The sequence below is a fragment of the Haplochromis burtoni genome, unplaced genomic scaffold, assembly GCF_018398535.1.
Source record: "Haplochromis burtoni strain Fernald_Lab_line unplaced genomic scaffold, NCSU_Asbu1 Contig_175, whole genome shotgun sequence".
Taxonomy (NCBI): domain Eukaryota; kingdom Metazoa; phylum Chordata; class Actinopteri; order Cichliformes; family Cichlidae; genus Haplochromis; species Haplochromis burtoni.
In genome coordinates this window covers 1,096,925-1,120,635 of record NW_024582536.1, presented here as the reverse complement: position 1 = coordinate 1,120,635, position 23,711 = coordinate 1,096,925, and the positions used below count along the sequence as shown (strand labels likewise).

Genomic DNA, 23,711 nt, shown 5'->3' with positions numbered 1-23,711 from the left:
GCAAACGTTCTAAAGATGGAGTGACGGCCGAGTCAGGACGGACCTTTTGTTGCTTTTTGATGTTTCGTATGTACTTTCCCCAGAATTGATTCATTAAGTAATAATTAATTATAAATTATCTGTTAATTGATCATATTCTGGACTTTATTCATGAGTAGTTTACTGAGTGGCACAAGTCGTACTTCTTCTAAAGCAGGAACCTCAAAGAGCTAAAAACTGCACTTCCTCTACTGCACAGGCGTCGAACTCCAGGCCTCGAGGGCCGGTGTCCTGCAGGTTTTAGATGTCGCTGATCCAACACAGCTGATTTAAATGGCTAAATGACCTCCTCAACATGCCTTGAAGTTCTCCAGAGGCCTGCTAATGAACTAATCATTTGATTCAGGTGTGGTGACCCAGGGTGAGATCTAAAACCTGCAGGACACCGGCCCTCGAGGCCTGGAGCTGGCTCCAAAACTAAGTCCCTCCCACCTTCACTCTTCATAAAAGACATTCGGCCATTTAGAATCTTTGAACGTTTGCGCTATTGGGGACGTGGCTGCTTTAACTGATGCCGACACAGGCTGCGTTAGCTGCTAGCTACCAGCTAGGCTGCACCTCAGCTGGTTGGACTCACTGTGAGAGCCTCAAGTGGACATTAGAGGAACTGCAGATTGTGACTTTATTCTGCTGCTTGGTGTTAATGACTTGATGTCAGCTGCAACTCCAGTAAGATTCACACCTGTGTGAGGAGTGTGGAGCTGTAACATTGTCCTGCATTTAAGCTGCCATTTATCCCAGCATGCACTGCAAAACATGCCGTATTCCCAGTTCTGTATAACCATTAACTCTCTTCGCCATACCCCTCCTCCTCTTCCTTCTTCTGTGCTGAAATAATTGAACTGTCCTCCTCTTCCTTCCTGCTCTAAAATACATTTCCTTCCAAAATATTTCTCCTACCAAAGGAGAGGAGACCCCGCCATCCATGCACGCCCACTCTGACGCACACCCCCTCGCAGCGCACCGAGTGTGATATATGCCCACTGTTATCATGGGAAATAAACTGTTGGAGGAGCTTTTTCACTGGCTGGTCGTGGAGTCATAAAGCTGAGCGAGACGGTGGCGAAGGCGTCTCTCTCTCTCTCTTTCTGTCTGTCAGCTGAGCTCTCAGCACGGCGGGAACAGTTGGGTTCATTTATGTGTGATTACACCCAGAATCCATCGGGCCAGAGTCGGCCTGACCAACTGTCACTGAGGAGATCAGGGTGCGGTTATCCATTTTCACAAGACAAAGGAGTGTAGCATGTGTCATTTTAGCTCTTTTTGTAACATTTAAACTTGTATTAGACACATATTCTTGACTTTGTGGTTTCATTAAAAAAACACTGTTACAATTTTCTTACTGCATGTTATTTGTAAAAAAACAGCCTGACAGGTGTTAACGAGGAAGAACATGTGAGCACTCATGCAGTGAAGTCAGGCCGACTATACGACCGGCCTACGTCTTCATGGCCACCAGGGGGCGATACCTATAGCTGGAACAAGACTTCTGGGCCCTGACCTCTGCAAACCCCGTCCTGATGAGTTTCTCACTCATTTCAGGTCATCAATGAGTAAAACAAGGCTGATCGTGAAAAATGGCCAGCTAGAAATTTCCAGTAAAAATAAATGCGTAGTGATTGGCTGTGTAATCTCGGTGACTAACGTACAACCGAACAGGCTCGACTTGCTCCACAATCACAGCTTCAGGATGCAAATGTTACGGCGTTAATGTCTCCAGTCGCAGGCTGGAAGTAAAACTGGGCCTCTGAGTTGTGATAAACTGGTATTTTGAACTGAAGACAAACAGCTTTCGTGGCATTTTCCCACTTCACGGGCGAGGGAACCGGCTGTCTCCTAGGATGACCTCGGGGCTTCTCAGCAGAGAGCTCTCCATCGATGCAGGAAAACGGATTCTGCTCGCCTTCAGGATGCAAACCGTGGATGAAATCTAAAAGAAGGATGCATCCTGGTGTGTCTGCAGCTGTTTGCTCTCACACCGCAGCGCCTACAGTGTCCTCACAGACGCATTTGCATTGTGAGAAACTAAGTATAGCCTTCTGGCTTTTCGCTGATCCAGACCTCATCATCCTGCCTGACAGCTGAAGGAAGCGCCAGGGGGGACAGACTTGGCACCTCTCGCCTCATTTTCCCAAAGTTTAACTCAATAACCCAGCAGACTGAGACGGAGAAAAACTGAGATGGACCTCGAACGTCTGTGTCAGGACTCGACACTGTCGCGTGTGAATCTTTAGTTAAATCTGAAGCACTCAGAAGACTTGATGGGGTGGCAGTCGACAGAGAAGCACTGAAAGAGATTAAAGTTGAGGCTGAAAGGAGTTGGAGTGGCAGCTGAAACATACACTGTGGTTTGGTTCATAAAAGGACTTTGAAATGCCAGAATTATGTGTCTAAGTGCAGCTGAGATGCATTGACGTCAGGTTGTCACTGGAGGTAAAGCACCAATGACGTTAACTGTCTGTTAGATTTGTTAAAGAAAGAGTTTTATGTAGTTAAAATCAGTGGTATTAATAACGGCCTTACTTTTTTCAGCAATGAGTAACAATCTATCGTTACAACGCCGTTACCGTTACTAACAAGAAAATGCAGTCGCGTTACTATTTTTCAACAAACAGACAGTTGAAGCTGTGTTCAGCTTACTGCATCAGGTCGACGCGTCTTACGTTTCACGCACGCGCAATACAGGAACGTAAGTGTTTCAGTCATTTCAGTGTGGATGAACAACTGTTCTGAAATGATTTCAAATGATAGTGTGGACACCTCCTACCCCTACGATGGAAACATTTATACTACATTATTGCTTTATAATGTTACCATATAGCTTAAAATACATTTTAATCTAATTAAACATGTGTATGGTTATAATAGCTTAATGAAAATGCAATTGTTATTATTAAGGTACATCATATAAAATATATATAATTCATACATAAATACATCTTACCCACTTAAAACTATGATTAAAAAGTATTTTTAATTTTTATTGTTTAGAGTAATTATTAATTGTTACATCAATTACAATTAAATCAAAATTCGACTAATGGATTAACTAGATCAATATTTAGAATATAAACATTTTATAATAATCACGCTCTCTATCTCTATATGTGTGTGTGTGTGTGTGTGTGTGTGCTACTATATGATCTTTAGTGGTATAATTCATTTACTTGTTAGATAGAAATCATTAATATGATATTGTTTTTATTTGTAAGCATATATTGTGGGAAATGCTTCTAATGTTTTGACAATAACAGAAATCCTCAGTGCTCACCTGGTTGGGCCGACGACGTGTGTCGAAGGTGCAGCTGTGTAATATCACAGTATATAATATATCTAATATTGTGTATTTTATTGTATTCTGTTGTTATTGATGCCTACATATGTTAGCAGTTATTTCAGGGCTACAAACCAGAAGAATGAATAAGAAACTACAATTGAAATATATATGAGACTGAAACATTAAAAATAATTAGGACTGTGTTTTATATGCACAGTTGTGTATCTTGGTGATCACAGATGATCGGTTAGTCCACCTAATCAATACTTAGTGACAGACGGCGGTATCGACGACAGACTGCTGCGTTACAGACGGCAGACTGTCTGTGAGGACTCTGTTTACTCCGCTCGCCGTCTGCTGCCAGCCTGCGAGGAAAAACGCGTCCGCAGCCTGCCACGCCGAACCCTCTCTTCCTCAAACTGACCAATCATGTCGCACCTCGCGCCGCATCCCGAACCCGCTCACCCCGCAGCACGAGCATCTCCATGGAAACACACACAGACGAGGTATGAGTGGTGATCCCTGACAGGACCGATAGGAGGGAGGAAGGGAGCCGAGCAGGTGTCGCCATGGTGATCTGGAGACAGAGGGATACTCCAGCGAGCAGCTGTTGCCATAGAGACACAGAATGCATGTCATCCAATGCTCAGCGAGATAGAAATGGAGGAGGATTCAGCGAGAGAGCTCAAATCTGCAAAAGCCGATCATTGGCTGGTTAATCAATTAGTTTACTGACTAAAAATCAATCTTCACTAATGATCAGATCATGTCAAAGTCAGCAAACATAAGACTGTAGCGACCCACTTCTGAAAACCTGCTCCCCAAACCTATAATCACAGCTGTGACCATCACACCAGCTGAAGATGACGTGCTTCCCTCTTTGTGTTTGCACTGATTCATTCTGATGTTCGGGCTTTCTGCTGCGTGAGGACGAATCTTTACTAACAGCTGTAACTCCGTTCACTCGACACCAAAACATCCTCGAGGAGATCTAACACGAGTTCAGGAGCAAAAATCGGTCCAAAGGTGAAGAACAAGAAGGATGTGTGAGCTGTAAATACAGGGGCTTTGACTCTTTAGATCGGTTTCTTTTTTTTAATGTTTCATTTTAAAGCCCTATGGTAGTTTTTTCTTTGCTTCGCCCATGTGTGCAAACACGCACACGTATGTTCATTTATCATGTTTTTCTTTCTGTCTTCAATATTTCACTCTATACAGTCAGATAGCATAAACACCAAACAACTGAATAATTACTACATATTTTAATTTGATCTTATTTACAAGTTACATATTCATTGTATAAGACGCGATAATCAATGGCACTATTAATATCACTCAAAATGAATGGCGGCATCACGTGTATGTGCCATTCCCATCTGTTATTTTCCTTATAAACATGTATGATAAATAAATAATGCACAACTGTAGAAATCAATGAAAAACAGGAATTCCTGCCAACTCAAGAAAATAAAAATCTTGAATGCACATAAACGTACATTAAACATGACTGCCATTTACAGACGTGTGTACACGAAATGTTGCCATTCGTTTTGAGATCAGCTTCTACACATAACATCTCAAATCTGTAAGGATTTGACTTTTATAAAAAATATCAGAAGCAATAACAAAAACCAGCAGCTGTGTAGATGGTAATCATCCTGGTACTCGAGGCAGTTTGAAGAGTTGGGGAGCAGACAAGCATACATGAGATTTTTTATTTTAAATGACCTCACACCCCACCTGCAGTACATCCACAGGCCACCAGGGGCCTTGGCCCACACTCTGGGAATCACTGGTTTTAATTGTTCTTCATTGAAAGTTTAAACGTCACCAGCAGAACTTTTTAACATCGTTGAACTGGACGTCTCTGCTGTGTTTGTGCTGTTGGTGCCTTTTGGAGAATTTTAATGCTAAAGATCAGCTGACATCACAGCTGCGGTGGCCATCTTTTTATTACAGTCTATGTGTCTGTGCACACCGAACTGGAAACCTTTCTGTGAAGCTGTTTTTGTACATACAACTGTTTTTAAGCTGATGCTTCTGGCTTCAGTGTTTATGTGCTGTACGTGACCTCTGCAGTAGAGGTCACGTACAGCATGTGCTATGGCTGTAGAGATGTCACAGTCCGTCATGTGAAGTAAATGATGATGTCATGTAGTATTTGTCATTGTTAGAGTTGCTGAGGGTGCACGTTCTCCTGCTTCCTCCTACATCATTTTATGGTAAAAATATGGTACCCAGCTGAAGTTTTAAGATGTCTACTTGCCTACATCTGCAGACATTTCCTTTTATGGGGGGTGGGCGACGCGTGGCTCAGGGGGTTGGGAATCGCATCTGTAACCGGAAGGTCGCCGGTTCGATCCCTGGGCTCTCTGTCCTGGTCGTTGTGTCCTTGGGCAAGACACTTTACCCTACTTGCCTACTGGTGTTGGCCAGAGGGGCCGATGGCGCGATATGGCAGCCTCGCTTCTGTCAGTCTGCCCCAGGGCAGCTGTGGCTACAACTGTAGCTGCCTCCACCAGTGTGTGATGTGAGAGTGAATGAATAGTGGCATTGTAAAGCGCTTTGGGTGCCTTGAAAAGCGCTATATAAATCCAATCCATTATTATTATTTATTTCTGCTGCTTCCTGCACACCTGCATCTCCAGTGTACTGTAACAGTTCTTCATATCCACCAGGTTCAGGATTAATGAGCGTGCCTCAGAGCGTCACCTGACTGGGCAGCCAAGGTCAGATGATTTCCAGTGCTGTCAGGTGGACTGGAGGCTTCTTTGTTGTGTAATGATGGTGCAGTTTGGACTGGGAGTTTGGGAGAGGATGAGACTGAAGTGTCTGTTAATGAACCTGAACTGTGGCTGCTGAATGACCCTCGAGCTCTTCAGAGGAACACGGCATGCTGATTTTTCTGTTATTTACCGGAAGGCTTAGGAAGGCTTTGTACCAGCTCAGTGAACTCAAAACCGACATGTTTAACTTTTAAGGTGGTTTGGCAGAAGATCACATCAGGTCCTCGTGCTGTGAGCTGAGAATAGAAATGTATGGCTAGAAGTTTGACTGGAAAACCAGGAAAACCACGGCCTGGTCTGATGAGGCAGTGTTTATGGCGAGGCTGCAGATTGTTGCTGTAGATTTGGCGTCAGCTCCATTGACCTGACTTTTTCAGAATCACAGTTTTTGTATTTTGTAATGGCTGTTTTCAGCAGGATAATGCAACATGTCACAGTTCAAACCGTTTTAATGGCAGCGTGAATGGAAAGCTAAGAAACTGCAGAGAAAATGTTTCTTTTTACTTGCAGCAGAACCTCAAAGGAAGAATTTTAATGTCTTCAAGAAGTGAGACCGTTTGCTTTTATGTTCAACTACACGTTGTGCTTTGGCATCTGTACTGGTGTCATGGTGTCAAGCCTGCTCCAACTCAACCTTCTTTCAAGGATGACTTTTTTCTTTTTCATTCAAACCACAACCTTTTTATAAAATTACCCAAGGGGTTTCAGGCTCTGAACCATAGACTGTATATAAAAGATGGAATCATGGCGTCGACTATTTGTTTTGGATTCCACATTTTAAAGGCTCAACATTCGAGTTTTCATGCTGCAATATTAGTTTTTGAAGCTTGAAGTAACCATATTTAGAAAAAAGGTTGGAGTGATAAGATGTTAACTGGTGCTACATAGCCTGACCTACACAGCAGACAGCGTCTGCGGGGAATTTACTCACTTTTGGAGGGAGACTCAAGTGGCCACTAGAGGAACTGCACTTTGTTCTGAACCTTTTTCCTCATAGGCATCATTTTTCCAGAGGCTGCAGTTTGACCTGAAGCTAAACGGCAGAAGAAAACGTGAAATTACTCTGATGCAGAAAATGGACGGTTATGTAGCGTAATCTGAGTGATACGTCACCACATTCAGCAGTAGTGTGGAAAGCTGTTTCCACTGCTAGCATTGCTAACGTTAGCCACAATCAGAGAGCTAATCTGGTAGTTTGGATTGTATAGAAGGCTGTGCACACACAATGTCGCACATTTCACACTTCAAACTCAGCTCTGAATGGATACATGAACTGGATTTGTATGGGCAGCGGTCACTGACTCTTACATTCAGATATATATATCAGATACATACACAGTGGAGACTTATTTTCAGAAGTCTGAATGTAGCCAACTAACAGAGGCTCTCCGCTTTGGTGGCTTTGCATTGACAGAATGACGTCGCTGTTCTCCACAGATGTTGTGGTTCTATTGAAGAGAGGAGAGCCGGAGATGGACAGATGATTGGCAGTTATGATGATGCTGTACCAGCCTGTTGTTGTGAAGGAGGACCTGAGCCTAAAAGCAAAGTTGTAGATTTACCGGCCAATTATTTCAAGTGGCAGGAATAAGCTTTGTCCATAGAGTGGCTGAGTGAGGAGCTGGATCAGTCAATGCTCAGAGTAGAGCCACTAGTCCTCCTCATCAAAAGCAGCTAGTTGAGGTGGGTCAGCCAGCTGCTTACGATGCTTCCTGGATGCCTCAGAGTTGAGGTGTTTCGGTCATGTCCTACCAGGAGGAGGTCCTGGAGGAGAGATTAGGTCTCTCGGCTGGCCTGGGAACTCCTCAGCATTGCTCCGGATGATCTGGAGGTGGACCTGAAACAGGAAGGCTGCAGGTTGGATGGATGTCTTGATGGTGTCCAGGAACATTCTGCTCTCTTACTCGTGCATTTGCTCTCTGTCTTGTTTTGATTGATTATGTCCTGTAAATTTCATTTGTGGATCTAATTTGGACAAACACAGTGAATCTGCAGAGCCTCATTGACACAGTGTCCTGATGCGAAGCCACAGATTTAAACTCAGGAGAGTTCACAGAAACATGATGTACTGAACCTTTAAATAAGTCAGGCCTGTAACAGCACTTCCTGCCAGCCTCTAAATTGACATTTCTTTTGCTTTAATGCATTCGCACAAGCTAAAATATTGTCCTCAAGCTTTGGCTCAGCTCTCTGCTGCTGCTGCTAACGAGCAGTTTGTTTACACGAAAGTTAAATTCAAACAAGACGAGTCCCTGATTTATCTTTGTGGGTTAAAGCGATCGATGCGTAGTAGAAAGCAGACGATTGGCTGCTCTGCTGCAGCTGAAACCGGCCCGAGGCGGTCTCCAGCTGTCCACATCTGTCCTCCAGGGTGGAAGCCTTTTCCTCAGACTTTGATCCAATACGAAGAACATCTTTAATAATGAGTGGCATTTATTCTCAGCCCACAGAATCAAAGAAACACCCACTCGCTTTGTGTTCATTTGTTTCTGATCAAACTGAGAAATGTTTCTGTTTTTGCAGCATTTAATGTCTTTTTCTTTAATATAACGTCCCGTAAAAGACGGTGCTGGTCTGTAAGTAAACACATTTTTCACTACGACTTGCTCTAAGCATCCACCAAACCCACACCTGTTTCTTTTTTAAAGAACTCATCCTTTCCTTATTTCCTTCTCACCTTTTTCTTTCTCTGATAATTTCTCCTTTGGCCTTCTTCTTATCCTTGTCTCCTTCCCTGTCTGTATCCTCATTTCCTTCAGCTGTTCTGCTTTTCTTCCTTTACTCATTTCCTTTATTTCATGTTCTTTACTCAGTCTGTCCTTTTTGCCTTGTTTCCTTCGCTGCTTCTGTCCTTCCTGTCTTTGTATCCTTCAGTCTGACCTTCTTAATTCCTTATTTCTTTTATAACGTTTCTCCTTTGCTTCTTTCCTTCCCTTCCTATATCCTTCTTCCTTTCCTTGTTTTCTTTAGCCCATCTGACCTTTTTCATTACCTTTTTTCCTTCTCTGTGCTTGTCATATTTCCTTCAGCTCTTGTACCCTCTATGTCCTTATTTCCTTTACCTCAACCAACCTTCTTCCTCCTTTGTAATTTCTTCTTTCCTTGTTTCCTTTAGGCACTCTCACCTCTTTCATAACCTTATTCACTTCAGTGCTTCTGTCTTTCTTCCTTTCCTTATTTCCTTTCCTTCCCATACATGTATCTTTCTTCTTTATTATTATACTTTTTTCCTTCTCTATGCCATTATTTTTTCTTTCTTTCCTTACTTCCTTCTCTTCTGTCCTTTGTTTTTGGTTACTTCAGCCCTTCGTTCCTCCCTTCCCTTGTTTCCTTGACTTCATATCCTTACACCTATCCTTGTAGTATAGGAAACTTCGGCCGACTCTCGGGGGTTCATGTCAGAGGAGCGATGCTCACACAGCATGTTCACGTTTCCCAGTCAGTCGTGCAGCTGAAGCAGTTCCATACGTGCGTACGAGGATTCGTGAACATAGACGTGCTTTCGTGTGAGCGTGGGTGTCTAAACGCTGTGTTTACAGGCTCTTCCTCTCACGTCTGACCTCAGACGTTTAGCTGGCGGCCGACGGTGCCGTTCAGACGTCGGAGGCAGCGAGTCGAGCAGTGTTTCGTGTTAATGAGCGCCGCTGTTAGCCGACTCACTCTGATTGCCTACACCTCCGCCTGCCAAGCCTGTAATGGCTTCCCTGGCCTTGAGGGCACTCAGGTGACAAATTAGAGCGTTTGGCAGGCAAAACCCTCGCAGAACCGATGACACGCGCTCCATGAAAGGACTGCCGCTCATCGGAGGCCCTGCTGAATCGCACAGCTGTGGACTGTCGAGCATATGGACCGAATGAAGAGGCTCATCTAAACCTCTGACGGTCGGCTGAAAGGACGCAGAGACAAAGACGAAACGACTCCAGCTGAAGGGCCTGAAGCTGGAGTGGAAGAGAAACGAGGAATTTTCAGTGTCCTTGCTTTGACTAAAACATGGCTCAACTAACCAATCACAAAACAGAAGGACTTAGGTGGGAGCCAACCAGAAAGATTGATGATAACATTTAAATCTGTTTTTAATTCAATGAGCAGAAATATTAAAGAAAATACTTCCCAACAATTTATTTCAAATGTAAGGCCTATTTCGTTTGGGTCTTCTGTCCTCCTTTCCTAATTTCTTTATTTCCTTTCAGTCTCTGTCCTTCTTCTTTTTCCTATTTCCTTTGGCTTGTCTGTCCTTCTTCCTTACGTCCATTGGTTCATCCGTCCTCTTTTATCCTCATTTCCTTCACTCTTTCTGTGCTTCTGCCTTTCTGTTTCTTCACCAGTCTAAATATATTCCTCTTCTTCTTCTTAGATTTCTATTTAGAGGTTCATTTCTGCTGTTTCGGGCAGGTACTTGTTTGGCACACAGAAGGCAGCATAGACGAGCATCTAGTCCGGTGATGTTCACAGATCGATTACTGGAGCTGTTCTTGTTCTTGTTGTCGAACATAAATAAAAGAATATTAATTCAAACAGATACAGGGAGAGAGCGTCTTTAATTTTCTCAGGAAATGTAAAGAAACCATCACCTTATTTCCACTTCCTGTCGGGGACAGTTGGTCGCAGTGACGCCGACTCCCCGGCGATGACGTTATCTCTCAGGTTTGGATCTGGGTCAGTGCGTCTGCTTTCATAAATCCTGTAAACAAACACAAATGGCTGCTCGTTAAGAAGCCTCTCCACATCCCTCGGGACGTTTAATAGCACCATTTGTCATCATCGCGCCATTTTTCTGTTGATTACTTCAAAACAGGCCACGACTGTGACGCCGCGTCTGATTGATGAATGAGCATCAGAGAATGATTGATGAGCGAGCGATGCCCTTTAAGAACGACCGATCAAACACAGGAAGTATCCAAGTACTTTTACTTCACTAATCTGTACTTTAGTGTGATGCTACAGCGCGCCCTTCTCTCTGCCTTTCAGTGTGTTCATCGTTCTTCCTTTCCTTTCTTCCTTCTCTGCTTCTGTCCTTCCTTTCCTTATTCACCTCATGTTCTTCACTTCATCCTTGTTTTACTTGTTTCCTACATTTCTTCCTTTCCTTTTTCCTTAAGTCTTTCTGACCTATTTTGTTGTTGTATTTCCTTCATTCCTACTTTCTTTTTCCACTTTCCAGTGGTTCTTCTTCTGTTTTTCCCTCCCTTCTCATTTCCTTTCATGTGCCCTTATCATTTTTGTGTCTCTTGCTTCTCTCGTTCATGCTTCTTTCATTCCTGCTTTATTTGAATTTGACTTCTTCTTTCTTCCTTGTATTTTACATTTATTCTCACAGAGCTTCAGACTTAGTCTGATCTGTCGGTTTGATTCTTTGTGTGAGTTCGGAGACATTTACATTTTACTGAAGTATGACTGTGGCAGCCATATTTGTCTTTCACTCATCTTTCCAACCAAGAGGCAGGGAGGCGTTACTGAACCTCATTTCCTTTGGAATGACCCTAATTATGCGGCCAGGAAATCTAAGATAATTAGCTCTCGGTATTTGAGATTTGGTCCTTAACTTTTCAAAGATGAGGTCAGCGGACTGCGTCAGTTTCCCCTCCAGAGGAAACTGTGGTGAGAAGTGTCAGTGATTTTAAACTGCTGCAGATCTGTATGACTTTATCTGTTCGCCATGTTCACCCGTCGGCTCCCTCAGCTCTGCTGTTTGAGGCGAATGCTTCGATCAGACCCAGCCAGTCGAGGTGATCTGCATGAGCTGCTCCCATTTCTCCGGCTTTGTATCAGCAGCAGAATAAAATGAGCTCTGACCCAGAGTGACGGGAGGCAGTTTGATTCTCTGCAGTGACTTTCAGAGATGTTTTATTTACAGCGACCTGGAGTCAAGTGGCAGCAGACAAAAACCGATGGTACATTATTTTGGCTGCAGTGTTTTCAGCGTGCATTTCTGCCTTCAAACAGGGACAAAATCTCCAAAGCAGAAAGAATAATAAACCTTCACCTTCCTTTGGTAGCCAAATACACTGGAGACTGGAATAACCAGTAAAGAAGCTGTGAAAGACGAGTGATAGGGGCTGAAGTCGATGGAGAGAGCTCGAAAGTGACAGTCAGCTGGTATTCGGCTAAATCTACCATGGTTTAAAAAATAAAACCCTCTGTGAGCCTGAGGAGTCGCAGAGATCGGGTGAAATGTTTCATTAACGTGTGATCAATCAGTATGGTCAATTAGCAAAAACACGAAATAGCCATGAAAAGAAATCATTTGTTCGTGTTCATTGACATCAACTGTCACGTTTTTTAATGAAGGCACAGATTCGTTCGTTGGATTTTAACAACAACCCACGATCTTTTAAAACTTGTTTCAAATTAATAAAAATGTTAAAGATACCAAATGAAGCAGAAATTTGTCGGGTGCAGGAGTCAAAATTGTTTAACTGGAAAATTATTAACTCCACCCAACCTTCACCCTCCAAATGTGGAGTTTTTCCACCCATTGAATGTGGACAATATTCATTTCGCAATATTGGAAACAGATCAGTGCATCTGAGACCAGACGGGTGAAAAATAAAGGTTCATGTACAGGAACATTAATCGCTAGTTTGGAGGTTGTGACGACCAAACGAACTGCCGATCCATAAAGCTTCCAGTCGAGTTTTGTTTTTATTTTTCTCTGTTTTCCTTCAACCCGTGTTTTTTCACGGCGCTGCAGGCTTGTCTGGACTTTTCTAACTTTTCTTTAAAAGAAAGGAGCTTTATCCTGCCTACGTTTGCTGCTCATCTGCAGCCACTTTGCAACCCACCTTTACCTCTGTTTCAGCCTGCAGACCTCAGAGCCGTATTACCAAATATAAATTCTTGCTTATGTTAATAATAGCTTTGTTTTGACTAAAGTAGCTTCGTGTTTTGTTAACACTAAACTGCATCTGCAGTTTGTTTTAGACTTTTTCAGGATGAAGTCTCAGACTTATTTGTTTACCTCTCATCCAGCCGGCTGTAACGATACCTCCAACATGAAGTTTGTTTTCTAAACAATCAAAAATAAAAACAAAACAACTGAATATGCCTGAAGTTATTATATGCTCGTGGTTTGAGTTTGCATTTAAAGTAATTTCATTTTTTCCGTTTTGTTATTCCCGGTCAGTTTTTCCTCCTTTGTAATTGTTTGTCCTGCCTTCACTGGGTTTACCTGTGTTGAAATAATCTCCCCAGTGTCTAATTAGCCCCCCTCCTGTGAGCACGCCCGTGTTCCTCCGAGTGCCCAGACTGTTTTTGTACTCTGAGTTTCCAGATGTCTCCTGGCGCTGCTTGTTTTTCATTACTACTGTTTTTTTTTTCTCTTTTTTTCTTCTTTAAATGTGACCATAATTTAAAAAAAATTACGCTATAATCAATGAGAGCTAAAACTAGTGATTGAGACCACTCAGAAAAATGTGTACTGATGTCATAGATCAATAGAAGGTCATTAGCTCATAGTTACTTTGAGTTACTTTGGGATCTGGATTTTTTTTTTCCAATGACCAACAGAATTAAGGCGCTAACATATGTACTCCTCCACAAAACATAGACGAGTCCCCCCACCAGGACAAGACATCTGTACATCTGCATCTAAAGGTCAAAGGTCAAACAATCCAGTTTTGATGTAATCAATGTATTTAAAATATACACATTTTAACTCCACATTTCTTAACTCCAGCTGGCTTCTGTTGTCTCAAAGTTGAGATGAGTTTAACTTACTCTACCTTATCAAATTTAATTTGGCCCATTTCCGACTTTCAGGTGTTTCTCACCTTCCTGCTTCCCCCTCTTGTCTCCTCATCATCAGCAGCCTCAGTTAAAAAAAATGTAAAATAAGCACAGATCACAGGAGTTTTAAGTCACTGAAATGAGTGAACTACAGGGTGCAAAACACTCAAAGGTTTACCTTACTTATCATCTCTACCAGCTAATGTGACTTAGCTGGTAGAGATGATAAAGTGACAGTCTGACCTATCAGATCCCCCGAGATGAAAACCAAGCTCAACATAAGGAGTGTGATCTATTTTTAGGATGAACGACGTCCTTGTTCAAATCATTGAACACTCATAAATCTTTATCAAGCAGACACAGAAGGAGAGATTAAAACAGAGCTCCACTGATCTCGTCCAACCTCTGAATTCAGTCCCGTGAGGCCACTGAGGACTTCATGGTGGGACTGTACGAGTCGATTTGATTGGCGCTTCACAAGGACGGAGAGAAACTCAAAGTCAGCACTCGACTTGAGTGTGATGCATCCAGCAGGTAGATGTTTTCCTGAGTAATCAGCATCATCTCTGCAGCTTATTGACTCCTCGGCTGCTTTAGGAGACTCTCTGATGTGGGTTTGCTGCTGTGGCTTTTTTTAAAGCTAATTAAAAAATATTCCATAATTAGCTTGAATGAATCTGATTAGTTTGACTAATTATCTCATTTTGTTTGCTCAATCAGGGAGTGAGTAAACACTCAAAGTAAGTGAATCAGAAAAGTCAAACCGGGCCTGTGATTGAGTCTCGTGACTGAAGACCTCTGTTTTTACAGTAACTAAATGCTAGCTAACATTAGCTTAGACACTACCTAATGGTCATTTATTAATGGTCATCAACAAATAACAGGCTTTTAACACAACACAAATTCTACATAAAGGCCTAAAAACAATCACTCATGAGGCTTTAGATAAGGCTTATGTGTGCTTTTGTTAGCAATAAAAGGTACACATGCTAAGGTTAGCCTGCTAGCTAATACGTTGAGTTTTAGTATTCAATTTGTTAGCAGGTAAGCTAATAATAGCACCAGCCAAAGGAAGGAAGTTTTATCCACAAATACTGTAAAAGTTGATCAGAACTTCCAGATCTGAAAAGTGAAGCTAACACAACAATGTTTAAACATGGTTTTTAAATTTGTTTTTTACTAATGGTGATATCAATAGTGGCTACTAACAATGTTAATGTTAACTTGTGCATGATTTTGGATGTGTGACGGTCATGGTGACAATGTAGAATAAAGCCCAGGCACACGGGCCTAGAGACTAAAGTCCTACTCGTGCAGTGGGACTTAGTCGTGCAGATCTACAGACTGGTCATTGACCCTACTGGAAGCCATTTGTCACTAGGGATAAATTTCACCAGGTGGTTGGCAGAAACTTCCTTGTGATTGCTTTGATTGCTAAAAATATTGCTGGGGTCCTAGTTTGAATGGAAGCGACAAACTTGTGTAGAAACACCGTCCAGCTACTGTCCAATCTGTAGTGAAACTGAAAATACTGAAGATAAGAAATCTGAACCCTGATTCATCCATCGAGTGATTGGGTAAATAAGACTAGAAGTACCAGTCCATCTACTAATCTGTCCATGGTTTATTCTCATGAAGCTGTCTGAAGTTGTCTGGCACACACACATGCACAGATAAACAACTACAAACACACCATGCGCCAGTACATCCAGGGGTCAGGATATCCCCAGTGAAACACCATGTTCTGCCTGATCAGCAAATCCCAAATCACAGCCTGAATATCTTTTTCCTGTCTCCAGCTGCTGGGCCGTCCTCGGTGGGGGAGGATGGAGGGAAAGGGGGAGGTGCTGGAGGTGAAAGCCATCACTCCCAACATGGTTTTCTGTCAGGATCGCTGCAAATGCCTGTAAATCTCACCTTCTGTCAGCTTTGAGAAGCAGTGTTGAGGTCAGCAGGGAGTCTCCTGGGAGACGGAGCATTCAGGGAAAATGAATCCATATTTCGGAATGCTTCCCAGATAAATCAATAAGGGCAGAATGCATTTTCCAAAGTCATCAATAAAGGTGAAGCCCAGTACTCTAACCAATGGTGAAGGTAGGAGGAGAAGATGTCTTTGTAGATGATAAAGACAGGAAGTGACCCGATTGATCAGTTACTTCATCAGTAGATTGTCGGGTATTACTCCGAATACAGAGTGAGAAACCCAAATCACATTTTTCATAAACGGACTCCTTGTACAGAAAAAGCCTGACAGACATGTCACATGAAGTAGAGAAAAGCTAAAGTTAGCCAGCTAGCTAAGCTGTTAGCTTTATCTACTGAAGTGTATCTGATAAAATGGAAATTTTACCCTCAGTGAAAAGCTATGATTAGCATTAGCATGATCTTCAGTTCATCAAGAGATCGTTTTTTGGATGAAACCCTGAGCTGTATTTCTTCTGGCTAATGTTAGCTAACACTAGCTTGCCTGACAATACAGATAAATTAAAAGCTAGCTAACAAACCAGATACAAAGCACATGACTGGATGAGGTTAGCTAATCTCTATGAAAACCTGCTCTGGAAAACAAAATCCATTTGTAAGTCAAAGTTTCAGGTTATTAACTCAAAATTTTGACTTAACTGTGACTTCATCGCATGCTTTATTGACGTTATACAGATAATCTGGTTATCATGTATGCAGGTCTTCCATTTACTCGTACAGCGTACAATACATACAATATATGATCATAGAATAGAATAGAATAGAATTCAACTTTATTGTCATTGCACATGCACAGGTACAGGGCAACGAAATGCAGTCATGAAACGCATCACGGATAACAACAAAACAGGCCACAGCTTTAATGTAACAGTTGTCTTCATTAGTTTACTCTAATTAATTTACCTGGGTTCAAAACCAGGGCCCAACCAGCTGGAGGGTGTTGGGTTCAAACCCGTCAGCTCATGTCTGCTCACAGGATCACAGGTGGGATCGGCTCCAGCGTCTGTGACTGAACTGGTTCAGAAAATGGATGGTTGGATAATTTAACTGTGTGATAAATCAAATCTGATCACTCTGAGCTGAAGTGAGTGTCTAATACTAAACTCACCCAGGTAAAGAGTAGCTCGTTTTTTCAGTTTTGTAAAATTTCATTTCCAAAGCAGAAGTTTCAGATATTGAAGTCCTAAAACTCCCTGTAACATTTAAGTGAGTCAAAGAACTGCAGCTGTCAGCCAGCAGTGAACACCAGGCTCGCTCCGCTTCATAGCAGCACGTCAATGATGTTCGACTGTTTGCAAACGTCTTCCCACAGATCCTCTCATCTCGTCCTTGTGACTGCAGTCATTACCGCCGGTCCTGCTGCTGTCCTTTCCCACCAGTGTTTGCATATTACTGAGCAAATTAACTGCCAGAATTGCGTCGTCGGCACTCTTTATTGAATCTTGTTGGCAAATTGGATGTTAGGAAACCTCAGGGGTGGTATCAGCACCGGGCATAGCTGAGGCCGACACAGGGAAGGTGGATTAACGGAGAGAGTGGAGTTTAGGTGGGATGACCTCATCATTCCTGCCACATAACCTCTAATAACAGTAAACCATTCGTCCACATAAACAGATAAACTAATTAAATCTGAACTTTAGGTTTTAGCTGTTTCAATTTTTAGTCACAAAACTGAAGAGAACTGAAGGCATTTTGTATGATTGGAGATCCTATCCTAGGTCCTATCCTAACTATCCATCCTTTTACTTTTGGACATATTTCAGTATCTGCAGTGGCTTTTTTGAGCTTTAAAACTAAAGGATTTTACCTTGTAGCTGTACTCTGTCTCCTTTAGTTGGGTCATTGCTTGATTCTGGCCTTGTGACGCTTTATTTATCGCATATGTCAAACGCTCTATAAGCTGTTCCAGGCACTAGACCATTTTCTCAAAAACCAGTGCCTCTTCTTAGTGCGAATCTCCATCATTTTACCGATTCCTGCAGAGCCACCAGGTCCAGTCCCCTCTCATCAGTCACTCGTGACCTTATCACAAAGAAAATGGATGGAAAGATCGTTTTCTCTATCAGGAAACTCTTGATTGCCAATCACAGCACAGATTGGACGGCATGCTTCACTGATTTGTCCAACAGGAAGCTAATGGAGCTTCCAGGAGCGTTTCACCACCTCACCTCATACACACAGACTAATAGTGAGGCTGGAGGTGTTGGTGGCATCTCAGGGTGTATTTATGTCACTTCCTCCTGTGGAAACACTGCTGGCTGTCCCAGAAACAGGACTTTATAGCTAGATGCTTACTTTTGCCACTACTCTCACTGGAACATCAAAAAGCAGGATAGAAATCTGGTATTTCATAGTCTGTTGTTATGGGTCAGACCTCCTGAGGAAGCCACCTGGTGTGGATATCGATGGACTAGACTGGACTCATTTCATTCACTTGAGTCGGACTTTCTGTCTGTGTGGAGCTGTGGATGATTGAAATGGTAAAGACTGTGTCTCTTCTATTGATTTATCTGTTTAGCTCTGGCCCAACTCAAGAACTGGACTCTTCTTAAACCTGTCAAAGCCATGTGGTCACTCCCGAGCCTGCCACGTCTTCTTTGGCTGACTTTTTTCCTGCGGATTCAGTCGGACTGTTTGATTTCCTCCCGGCTCCACTCGACATGTCGCCTCTAATGGGCATCGACGCCGCTCTGTGTGCCTTATTGAACAAACTATTTGAAGACGAATAGGAAGCCGGTTGTGTTGCAGATCTGTATCTGTCGGATCATATCGAGTTAACATCGATCTGGTTGCGCTCGCTCCAGGATTATCTCTGTCCTCTGGATAACTTTGAGGAGAAACGCTCCAGTTTAATTCAGAGGACAGGAATGCAGGAAGGAAACACTGTGACGAGTCAGAGAAACGTGTGACAGCCACATGTGCAAGCGCTCAACTATCACTGGTGGTGGTCAGAGGGCCCGGTGGCACCAGTGTCCGGCAGCCTCGCCTCTGTCAGTGTGCCCCAGGGCGGCTGTGGCTACAATGTGGCTGCCATCACCAGTGTGTGAATGTGGGTGTGAATGGGTGATGACTGGATATGTAAAGCGCTTTGGGGTCCTTAGGGACCAGTAAAGCGCTATACAAATACAGGCCATTTACCATTTCTTTCAGGTCAATTCGATAAAGCTCTTCAGGCTGTTTGGCTGTGAAATATTGATGCTGTTATGATTGTGAAGCACTTCAGAAACTTCTCCGAGTTGTCGACACCGGCTAATGGCAACACAACAGGCCATGAATGATTCAAGACTCAGGAATGGAAGGGTGGAGGACTGGAAAAGAATCTAAACGGTGGAGCAATCGATGACTTTTTGAGCTCCACGCCTACATTTATGTAAACATGTACAGTAAAGGATCCTTCCCCCAAATATCCAAATCCATATCTTCCTCGAGATACTAGTCTTACCAGTTAATTAACTCTGCAGTGGCCAAACAAATTCACTAACAATTTAACCCCACAGAAAAACGTATACAGTTTCCTTTAATCTCATTTTCAACCATTTTTGTGCAATATCGAGTTAACCCAACTTATCTGTCAGTTGAGCTGCTTCATCTTCATCTGCCTCGAAGCTTCTTTTCTGCACTTATTTTTAGATTTGAACCATTTTACATCAATGACCCTGATGAAATACTGCAGTAAATACTTGATTGGATTAGGCTACAGTAAGTTAAAAACCAAGAAGCCTTTATTTGGACTCTAATTGCACGACTCGCGTCTTAACATCAACGCCTGTAGTGTTGCGAATTATGCAAATGATAACATGTTCCAGAGGTTCTTATTATCAGTGAATCTGTCCCGTGGCTGCTGTGAAGCTCTTGGATGAGTTGCTTTGAAATGACCCCATCACACCCGAGCTGAGAAAGAACAAAATAATCTTTTGCAGAGCTGATGGTGGCGAGTAATGGGCGCTCTGGATAAATGTTAATTGGCTGCCTTCCTGCGGCTGAGTTTGCTCAGCGCAGTTCGGGGTCGTATATCATAGCTGGGCGGTTAACTCCAGTGTACCTGGAATCCAGCCACAGTGTGATCGACTCTACAGGAGCCTTTAAATAGCCATTTGTACGTGTGCATCCAATTAATTTGAGCTCTGGAAGCTAAATATAAGTGTAAGAGTAGTCGTACGAGCTTTTTAAAATGCAGCATTAGACCGTGGAAAACTGAATATTTAGGTGGTAGGGCACAGAATGAGAATTAGGGGATTCATCAAGTGGAAATGACAATAAATAGTTTATGCTCTCATTTTATTATAGAGGACAACTAATATGTTTTTATTAAGGCTGAAACAGGAGCTACTGAACTGCAAAGAGAGTTTTTCTTTCCTGTTTTAAAGCTCATCTTGATGTATTTAGCCTTCGTGTCATTAGTCACACAAATGAAGGAGGATTTAACTCTTCTAATTACTAAATTTTCTCCAGTTAGCTGAATGTGTTTGATGTTTTTTACTGCACAGGAGGCTCTATTTCATCCACTGACCCACCTTCACCCCTGCCTGTCTTTGTGCCTCCCTCCCCCTCACCTCCAACCAGTCGCAGCAGATGGCCCCGCCCCTCCCTGAGCCTGGGTCTGTTGGAGGTTTCTTCCTGTTAAAAGGGAGTTTTTCCTTCCCATTGTTAAGTTTGTACTCATAGGAGGTCCTATGATTGCTGAGGTTTGTCTGTATTATCTTGGGGTCTTACAATATTAAGCGGCTTGAATTGATTTGTTGTTGTGATTTGGTGCTACATAAAAAAATGAATTGAATTTGGGCCTTTATTCTGTTGTTCAGAGGCTGGAATATGAAGCCTTAAATACTAAAATTCTTCTGTTACTTTAATGTCCTCCAAATGTGAGTCATTCCCCATAGACTCCAATGTTAAAATTTCCCAGCCTGCTGCAAAAACAGATTAGACTCTATGGACAGTTTAACACCTGTACAGGTGGTGATACACTTCTGTTAAGGGTGTGGCTCCTTTGATTGACAGCCCAGTGTGCTTCTGTTGCATCCAGTCCTACTCCACAGTAGAAGATACTCTGTGGAGAGTATCTTCTACTGTTGCGACTTGATCAGATCGCTGGTATCTTGTTTTTCCCTGGCTTGGTTTTAGGCCTGACCTCTGCTAATTTAAACTACTGCACCTCTGAGTCACATTTGGTGTTTTTTAGAACAGTTACCTGTCAATAATATGTCAAAGAAGTTTTGGTGATCAACCTGCTGTGACTTGGCAGCTCTGTTTGCTTTTGTGTTTGTTGCTCACCATCTTAGTTTGTAGTGTAGCTTGCTAATTAGCTAGCTAGCATTAGCTGATAACCTAGCTCGTCACCTTCTTTCAGTTTGTTCAATTCTTGCTCCAGAAAACCAAACCAGCTGCTGTTTTATACACTCTATACTCTCTGTACTTTGTTCTCTGGCTTTCATGAAGCTTCCTGATATTTTAAGTCAGATTACTGCAGCTGGTAAGTTTCCCTCCTGGTACGAGCCGTGACCCACGTACCACAGCTGAGAAGGCTTTGTTCCATCCCTGATTTCCTCTGTTTTCTTACTTTAATGTTACTGGTAACTAATCGAGGGCACTGGTGACTCCTATTGTGGATGTCTGTGGATAGTACGTTTTTGTTTTTAAAGTGTGATTTATATTGTTTGTTTGTTTGTTTGTTTTGGGGTGGGATTTTTTTTTTTTTTACTTTTTCTATCTTTTTTTCTATTGTTTTATTTTTATTGTTATTGCTTATTTGTTTATTGGTTTAACGGGATTACATCAGGCTATGATTTTGCTGTTTCCACTGCAGTAATTGATTCATGCAGCTTGTTTAGAAAGTCAGACCTTTTAACACCATCATGTAAACATCACTTGGTGACCTCTGTGCAGCTGTTTACAGTCAACTGTTACTCATTTACTGTGCATGTTGAAGTGTTCAGCTCTTTAATGGTGACTCACATCCTGCTGGCTCACAGGTTAAACATGACAATCACATGAGTGAATAAAAATCTGCATTCGCGTTTGCATGCAGTACCAGGCTGGGGTCTTTATTTCACTGGTTACTTACTGATGATGATCAATGATGCTGCTGCATAGCTGGATTTTTAATAATCATGTGACCACCAACCAGCGCGTACTCGAGCACAAGGTGAACAAATGTGATAACAGCCTCGCTTCACTTATTACACTACAGGTCCAAGAGGTGATTTATCACCCTGGATGCTGCTGTGTTTGGACAAAGAGAGTGCTTTGCTTAAGGGCATTGAAAATTGATGCCACCTGTTAGCCTGCTAACTGGCGTCATGATAAATATGCTTGAATTTGTTTAATTAATTCTCGCTTCCACCTTAAGACCAAAACTGGCTGGTCTGTCTGCGGCGCTGCCCCCAGGCTCTTAAATCCAGCATCATGTCGAGCTCTGCTGCTCGTACATCAGCTCTTGTGTACAGACCCTCCTACGTTCTTCCTCCTACAAGCCTTCTACAGGGGAACAATTGTCTATACCTTTTTTTTCTGTCATATTGTTTATCCTGTTCTTGGAGGCTGTTCATATTAAACAGTTATTATTGTACGATATTATCGTATCAGGTCAGGGTGTGTAAAGGAAATCCCCATGAGCCAACAGCTCAGACTGGAGCCGGCTCTAAAAACTTAGCTTCACTCAGTTTTTTCTCCTTCTGGTGCTGTATGATGTCATAGAGATCCCACCAACCTGCTGTTCCAATGTGTTGTTTAGGGGCAGCCAATCAGAGGACATTTTTCTTAAAGGCAGAGGAGCTAAACTATCTTTCTGGAGCTGGACTGAGCAGAATAGGTCTCCTTTAATTGTGCTGCTTCACTTATGCTTTTGTAGTTGTTATATTTCTAATGTAATGTCTTTTAGATCAGCTCCTATAGTTTTCAAATGTGCTGCATAAATACAGGTGACTTAAACTGACTTTGTTGGTTTGTCCATTGAAATTAATGGCAATATTTTTTCCAAACCAAACCCTTTTTTTAAAGCGCTGTGTGCAGATTTCATCGTAGCAGTGGGAGGTTGTCAGTGAGCCTGCTGGCTTCACAATTATTTCACAATTTGTTTAGTTTAAAGGAAAATTCTGCTGTTTTTCTGATGCTGTGTGGTTAGCGGGCCTGCTCGGTGGAGATTAGTCTGAATTCAGCCAGTTCTGAACGACTCATCTGCCAGGCACACATTCATTATGCAACAGAGAGCCTGCAGTACAATCGCTGAAGTTAAACCGATCAGCACGAGCAGCAGGATGAACGCTCCTACCCGGTTAAATTAAAAAGGCGGAACGGAAAGAAATGAATTTTGCTATATATGTGCTGTAATTTAGCCTCATTTAAATGAAACTCTGTGCATGCAGTCAAATTAAAACAGAAATTAACAAAAAATCTGACTTGTGCTAATAAAATGTTCGTTCTAAGTATCTACACTGTTTTCTGATCACTGCGGCGTGCTTTCTGTATGTTTGTCACATTGTTAAATAAGACTGTATAATTTTTCATTTTTAGACCTCATGTTACAGTAAGCAGTTCCAGACCTCCAGTGTTCCTGCTTTTTAATCGTAGTGGTCTCGGTTTAGATGTGTTAAAACATCAAATATTCTCTGTTTGACTTTATATTTTCATTGTCTTGTGATTTCCATCTTTCATCCAGTTACAGCTTTAAGTTTTAGTTTGTGTTCAGATGTGTCTCGTTCCCCTCCGTGTCCACTTCCCCCTGAAGACTTGATGTGTCCTAAAGGTTCAGTCAGTCCTTCTCTCGTGGTCTGCAACCACAGATTCATGACAACAAGTTTGATGAGGATGTTTTTGTTGGTTTTTTTTAGTCTTTATCCTGGAGTTACTCCTGCAGGTTTGAGTAAATGTGATATAAACACATTATAATATAATTTATCCCCCCG

The 23,711-nt window shown here is 42.4% G+C and overlaps 1 protein-coding gene across 3 annotated transcripts in view; it reads left to right on the top strand.

The window, feature by feature from the left end:
• Positions 1–23,711, top strand: part of kcnq3 (potassium voltage-gated channel, KQT-like subfamily, member 3) — a 107,313-nt gene that overhangs the window by 63,627 nt on the left and 19,975 nt on the right. The window lies entirely within an intron of this gene.